At 51.3% G+C, this 7,578-nt stretch overlaps 1 long non-coding RNA gene across 1 annotated transcript; it reads left to right on the forward strand.

Annotated features, from left to right (window-relative positions):
* Positions 1–1,489: 1,489 nt before the first annotated feature.
* Positions 1,490–6,850, forward strand: LOC116559219. Its single transcript, XR_004272383.1, has 3 exons — positions 1,490–1,581; positions 5,317–5,505; positions 5,839–6,850. It is a non-coding gene; the product is annotated as an uncharacterized LOC116559219 (long non-coding RNA).
* The last annotated feature ends 728 nt before the right edge of the window (positions 6,851–7,578 follow it).

The following is a 7,578-nucleotide window of genomic DNA, read 5'->3' on the forward strand; positions in this document are numbered from 1 at the left end:
CCTGTTTAAATCCTTAGCTCACTGTTTTATCCTTTTGATTTTAGCCGACATGTACTGAGCACCTCCTGTGTGCCAACATACACGGGGACAGGAAAGGGCGCACAAAGCCAGGGGCTCTGCCTGGGGCACGAAGGCCTACCCTACCCTGCTCTGCTTCTCTGCTTCCCAGGGCTGCCACATGGGAGCACGTGTGTAAAGGAAGGGACACTGGTTCTAAAGGGGAGGAGGTACAGCCTGGACAAAGGCTTCGGGTTTCAGAGTCTCTGTCTGTGCAATCCGCCCTCCCAAAGGCCTGCCCTGCCATACCCAACACCAGTGTCATCGATATCTGACAGCTAGAAGCTACCCACACATGGCAGCCACCCAGGCCACCAACAGAGCAGGCACCCCCTGGATATGCACCCTTGGGAGTCCCAGTTTAAACTCACCACCCAGCCAAGGCCAGCCTTTCAGTCCCCAGTCATCTGCAGGCAACTCTGCAGGGTGAGTGCTAGAGACAGTAGGGCTGCTGGGGCCTGAGCAACAGGAAGACAGAGGGATCCTGTTCTGCCCCCACTGCTGTGTGCCTTATGCGTGCCTTGACCTCTCTGAGCCTGTTTTCTTATTCATGGAATGAATAGCGCAACCTCTTGAGGCAGTTATGAGGCTGCCAGGACTCTTGCATGCAGAGAGCATTGCACAGGTTGGGGCAGAGGAAATGTTCACTGAATAGAACGCATTATTTCTTTTGTCATGTAAAAACCGAGAGGGACAAGATGATCTATAAAGGCTCTACTCCTTCATTAAAAAAAGCAACATTAAGGGCTGGGCACGGTGGCTCACGCCTGTAATCCCAGCACTTTGGGAGACCGAGGCGGGTGGATCACGAGGTCAAGAGATCGAGACCATACTGGTCAACATGGTGAAACCCCGTCTCTACTAAAAATACAAAAAAAAATCAGCTGGGCATGGTGGCACGTGCCTGTAATCCCAGCTACTCAGGAGGCTGAGGCAGGAGAATTGCCTGAACCCAGGAGGCGGAGGTTGCAGTGAGCCGAGATCGCGCCATTGCACTCCAGCCTGGGTAACAAGAGTGAAACTCTGTCTCAAAAAAAAAAAAAAAAAAAGCAACATTAAGGAGCCAGGAGCACCCTCAGGTCAGATAGAAGAAAGAAAGAGGGAGGTCAGACTCCCTGAGACACAGCCACGTTTATGGGGAGCAGCTGCCCTGAACTCCAGGGTTACCCAAAAAGGATTTCAGAGGCAGTGGCCCTGGCTCAGGCTACCAGACCATCTTGGGAAGCCCTGCCGCCTCTGTGGCTTTCTGGCCTCCATCCTGGCTTGGCCTCAGCCCTCCCAGCCCACACCACAGCAGCCAGGAGTCTTCTCACTGATCTGCCGAGCTCATGACTGAGAGGAAATATGTTTCCAGATAAGATGAAAATAGATCCTTCTCCAAATATGCTCATCATAGCTAAGAAAAATAAATAGAACCAAGAGGGAAAAGAGAACAGGGAGCAGCCATCAGAGGAGGCCTGGCCTGGGGAGCTTGGAGGGGCAATCTGCCCAAGGGTCGGGGTGGAGCTTGTGTGGCAGAAGAGGGTATGTAAGTGTGTGTGTGTGCATGTGTGTGTGACCAAATGAGTTTGCATGACTACATGAGCGTGCGGGTGGGGCAGTAAATATAAATGTGTAGATGAGTGTGAGTGTGTGAGTGGGTATGTGTGCTTTGTGTGAGGGTGTGTGCCTGTAGGAGGGTGTATATGCTGGTTGAGCATGTGAGTATGTGTGTGAGTGTGTTAATGCACATGTGAGTTAGCTGAACATGTGTGAGCCTGTGCCAGCGTGAGTGATTGTGTAAGCATGTGTGGGTGTGAGGGATGCAAGTTAGCGCATATATGGTGTGCAAATGAGTGTGTAAGCATGTGTGAGTACAAATGTATGTGATTGTATGCCTGTGTTCATGAGGGTGAGTGTGCGCATGTGTAAGAATGTGTATGAGTGAGGATGTACAGGAGTACATATGTGTGTGTGTTCACCTGTGTTGTGTGGTGTGCTTGTGTGACCATATATGGGCAACTGTATGTGGAGGGTGTGCATGCAGGTATAACTCTGTGTGTGTGTATATGTGTGTACGTGTGTGTGAGAGACAGAGTATGTGAATGTGTGTGCATGTGTTCCTGTGAGTGCTGTGGTACTATGTGTATGTGTGCCCTGAGTCATGTGCTTGGGGAGGTGGCCGCACACAAGGGAGAAGGGAGAATTCTCTAGGCTTACTCACTCATGGCCCAGGCACAGCCAATCAGAAAATATTTCAAAATAGACCTGCTTGCATTTGTCACAGCAACTTTCTGCTACCCAGTGGCTGGAAGACTTCCTAGAGTTGCAGGCAGGGACCTCTCAGAGGCACAGAATGTTGGAACTCAAAGGGGTCTTGAAGCTCATCTCCCCAAAGACCTCATGCTACAGGTTGGGAGACTGAGGCCCAGGGTCACACAGCTGTTGAGGGCAGAGCTAGGCTTAGAACTCAGGCCTTCTGTCTAGTGTTCTTCTGCCTCCCCCCAACATACCCCTTCTGCCTCCCTGGCTGTCATTCATTCATTCATTCAGCAAATGTTTATCAGTCTCTATTAAGTGCTGGGCTCCAAGGTACAGACCCTGCCTCAAGGAGCTTTGCTCCCACTGCGGGAGGGTGGGCCGAGAATTCTAGATCCTGATAAGTACTCTGAAGGCAGGAAGACAAGGTGATGTGATCTCAAGGCCTGCTTCAGTTGGGGTCAGGGAGGGCCTCTGCAGAGTGACGTTCCGGCTGAAGCCAGGTGGATGTAGCCAGCACCTCACAACCAGGTATCCAGACCCATGTCCTAATCAGCCCTGTAGGAGCTGATGGAGCAGTCAGAAGTGCCCCAGGTCAGGAGGCCTCTGCCATTCCCCTAATGCAATTCTGATGAGAATTGATGGAGAAAAGTCTCTTCCTTGTGGGTGCTAGAGGAATCCTCCTCAGAGAAGGCCAAAGTTGGGAAGCAACTGGGTCCTGAGGCTGCTTGGGCCCAGGAATCACCACTGGAGATGTGGGGAAAGTGTCACCTTCAACTCATGCCCTGAAGCTCTGGTCCAACCCTCATGAAAATCATAGTCACCACTGATGTTAAATAATTGTAACTGCTAGGCCAAGCGTGGTGACTCATGCCTATAATCCCAGCACTTTGGCAGACTGAGGTGGGGGGATCATGAGGTCAGGAGTTCGAGATCAGCCTGGGCAACATGGTAAAACCCCATCTCTACTAAAGATACAAAAAATTAGCTGGGCATGGTGGTGCATGCCTGAGATCCCAGCTACTCAGGAGGCTGAGGCAGGAGAATCTCTTGAACCTAGGAGGCAGAGGTTGCAGTGAGCTGAGATCGTGCCATTATACTCCAGCCTGGGTGACAGGGTGAGACTGACTCAGAAAAAAAAAACAAAAAACTGTAACTGCTGACATTAGTGAAGCCTGTAGCCTGTGTCAGAAATGGGCTAGGGGCTTCAGAGGCATTATTATCATTATTATTATTATTATTTCGAGACAGAGTCTCACTCTGTCACCAGGCTGGAGTGCAATGACGTGATCTTTGCAAACTTCAGCTCACTGCAACCTTCAGCTCCCGGGTTCAAGCAATTCTCCTGCCTCAGCCTCCGGAGTAGCTGGGACTATAGGCACTCACTACCATGCCCAGCTAATTTTTGTATTTTTAGTAGAGGCACAATACAAAATAATTTTTGTATTTTAGTAGAGAAAAATTTTGTATTTTTCACCATGTTGGCCGGGATGGTCTTGATCTCTTGACCTTGTGATCCACACACCCAAAGGCCAGAGCCTCTGAGCACATACCCAGCTCCTCCTGCCTGCGTGACTTCATGTCTCACTGATGTGGATGCTCCTGGCTACCCTGGCCCTCGCAAATCACCCTGCCTGCCCTTGGAGCTCCTAATGACTCAGCCTCAGGACCTGTCACAAACCCTAAATTATGCCTCCCTTTGCAAGGCCATGATCAACGACATGGTCCTGACAGCAGCTACTGAGCCCCAGGAGCACTGGAGCCTTTACATGCATGATCTCAGCCTTCATGAGAACCCTCCAAGGTCAGGCTTGTGTCTCGTCTTACAGGCAGGAAGGTAAAGGAACTGGCTGAAAGTCATGCAACCATAGGAGAGGATCAGGTAATCTGACCCCACAGCCAGAGAGTCCCCCGTGCCTTCCCCTGGGGGTGCTGGTCAAGAGCTCAGCCTCCTTCAACTCATTTAAGCCCCCACATCAGTCACTCCCTCCCGCCACCAGCCTTGATCTATGCATGGCTCAAATTCATGCCTTGTCCATGCTACAAATGACAGAAAATCCCCGACCTTTGAGGTCACTCTCGAACACCTGTAACCCCAAATATTGAAATGGTAAATGCCAAGGGTTGTCCATGTCTGCACTTCAGGGCAGTGAGAGATTCAATGTAAAATAGCACAGCCTCATCTTAGAGTAAGGACCCTGGGCAAGTGGCTTGACCGTGCAGAGCCTGTTTCCCCATCTATAACATGGGGCTATACAACAATGCCCGCCTCATAGGCTTAGAGTCAGGTAAAACCAGCATAACATAATGGTGTCTGGCACACAGCAGACGCTTAGTAAGGGCCTATCGGTTTGTTTAAAATTGGCCTCACGCCCCTGAGGGGTTGGCGCTGTTTGGAGTCTGGATGATGGAATAGAGATTTCAACTCCCTGGTTTCTGGAGCATTGCTTGGAGGACCTCTGTCCTCAACTGTCTTCCCAATCCCCTGGTGATCGGGCTTAGCAGGCACTGGGCTCTCCCTCTGGACACTGTAGAGGCAGAGGGGCAGCAGCACAAGCCCAAACTTCTCCAGCTTGCAGACAAGCCGGGCGGGGGAAGCAGCAGGTTTTCTAGCCAGCTGTGACCCTGGGCCTGCAGTCAGGGAGGGAAGTAGGTGCCCAATGGGGAAGTTTCTGCCACAAACACCGGTTGAGAAACACGGTGGGGAAAATCCAGCAGGCTGCTGATCTCTGGTGTGGCTCCTTCAAACTACTGCCTCCTCCCTTTGTCCCTCCAGCCTGGGGGCGGTGGTAGCTTCCTGCTGGTGCTAGTTTCTGGGTTGCCTTTCCATTCCCTTTATAGCTTCTCCACTCTTTCATCACTTGTATAATGGAGTCCCTACATTCAGTTCCCTCTATTTGAAATGCCTAGAATGGCTTCTCTTTCCCTATTGGGCCTTGAAGTCCGGAGAAGTGACGTCGGCCCCCTGTTCCTTTGCAGAGCTGCCTTCCTTACCCTGGCTCATGCTAACCTTTTTGTCAGCTGCCTCCTCCTTTGTGGAGTCCTGTCTAAGATTGCAGTGAACTTAAGGAACCTCATCAACTGATTGTCACTAAAGCATTACTGACTGATATTTGGGTCATGTGGAAGAAGCTAGAACATCACGGGGCCTGTCCAGGGGAGTCTGAGGCCACAGAGGAGATGCAGCCACAGCTGGAAATACTGCCTAAGGTGTCTCTCTTCCCGCCTTCCTCCGTTTTCCCCTACAGGCCAAACTAGGCCACATGGCATGGGAATGTAGCCTGAAGAGGCTGGGCCCCTCTGCCATGGGCAAAGATCAGAGCGGGTGAAGGATGAAGAAGGATTTGAGGCAAACAGGCCCACGATGGGCACATTTTCCTTCTGCGTACCACGGCAGGGGATTGGACCAAATGGTCTTTGAGGACTCTGGTTCTCTAAGAGTCCACAGATCTAGGACTCTTAGGGCAAGGACTCAATTTCCCTGGGTTCTGTCCCAACTCTGATCTCATGTGGCCTTCTGGTCTCTCCTGTTTCAGGCCTTAGTGTGCCTATCTGTTCAGTGGAGGAGTTGACCAGCCTGGTCCAAGATGGCCATGGAAGAAGACCCAGGTATGTAAACTGATTGCTCATCCAAGCTCCTCCCAGGAATTTGCTGCCCTCACCATCCCTGACCACCGATGTCTTCTCCTTCTGCTGTCCCAGACTGGTGCTGTAGTACTGTGCCCACTTCTTCTTCTTTTTTTTTTTTTTTTTTTTTGAGCGCCTCACTCTCTTGCTTAGGCTGGAGTACAATGGTGCGATTCTAGCTCACTGCAGCCTTCACCTCCTGAGTTCAAGCGATTCTCCCGCCTCAGTCTCCTGAGTAGCTGGGATTACAGGCATGCACTACCACAACTGGCTGACTTTTGTATTTTTAGTAGAGACGGGGTTTCACCATGTTGGCCAGACTGGTGGCAAGCTCCTGACCTCAAGTGATCTGCTCACCTGGGCCTCCCAAAGTGCTGGGATTATGGGCATGAGCTACCATGCCCTGCCATGTACCCACTTCTCTCCATAGCTGTGAGCCCATCAGCCATGGGCCCAGACCTGCCACCCTGTGAGGCCAGGAGCGACTCCAGCTGTCCAGGCTCCACCTTCTGCCTGGGGATAAAGAGCCCTTTCCCCTCAGAGGACTAGGAGGCACCTCCTGGCCTTGGGCAGGGGTCCCCTTGAGCTCTGCCCTATCTGTCCAGGACTCCTCCTTTCTTCCTCTCCAGGAAAGAAGAATGGACCAGTTTCTAGAAAAGTTTCTAGAAAGACTCCAAAAGAGGTGCACACCGTGAGAGACTACTGGTCTCCCTCCATGGAAGCTGAGGTCACACTGTCCCAAAGCTTCTGTAGACTCTCAGCTCTCAACCCAAGTAGGTTAAAATGCACCCACTTCCCGCATTATAACACTTTGGAATCACGTTATATGAGTTAAGGTGTGCTATATTGACAGGTTGTCCTAATATTACATTTTGCAGATGTTTAATTAAACATGCAGGAATTTCAAACTTCCCATGACTGAGCTCAACTCAGGCCTTGTTCTGTGTGATCTCAATCTATTCTTCAAAATCATATGATTACTAACCCCATTTTACCAGGGATAAAACAGGACGCAAGATATCCAACACCTTGTTGAAGGCCACACAGCCAGGGACATGGTGGGATAGCACTGGCTGCTCTGCTCTGCCCTGGTGGGCCTGTCTAGTGCCTCCCTGCCAACCCTCCAGTTCCTGGCTCTGCCCTGGGCTGCCTGGGCCAGTGGCTTCAGACCTGTGGGGCTCAAGTCTCTCTAGGAGAGTGAACAGTCTGAACTGCTGGACCAGAGCCCTCCTCCTGGCCCAGTTAGGAGCATGGTGCCCGCACCCCAGGACCCCTCCCAGGGGTGAGCTGCAGGGCACATAGTTTACCTGTGAGGAGCCCACAGTAGGAAAGCAAACACCATAAATCATCAGGATGCCTGTGTAAATATTTTATAGCTGGGACAGTAAATAATGCAGCTCCCTGGACACATCCTGCCAGTTCATCTGTCCCACATTCAGCACTCAGGACAGTCTGTCTGGGCCTTTCTCTTACCTTGTGTTTTTAAAACAAATGCTGTGGCCCAGTGCTGGGTGCTTTCACATGCACATCTTCACTGACTAGCCTTTTCTCAGGCCTGGAACAACGTTCTCCCTCCTCCTTCAGGAGTCACCTCCTCCTGGAAGCTTTCTTTGATTTACTGAGTGGAGTCAAGGGTTCCTCTCGCTCTCAGTCCCT

This window comes from Sapajus apella, unplaced genomic scaffold (genome assembly GCF_009761245.1).
Source record: "Sapajus apella isolate SASKATOON/1434 unplaced genomic scaffold, GSC_monkey_1.0 scaffold23, whole genome shotgun sequence".
In the NCBI taxonomy this organism is placed as follows: domain Eukaryota; kingdom Metazoa; phylum Chordata; class Mammalia; order Primates; family Cebidae; genus Sapajus; species Sapajus apella.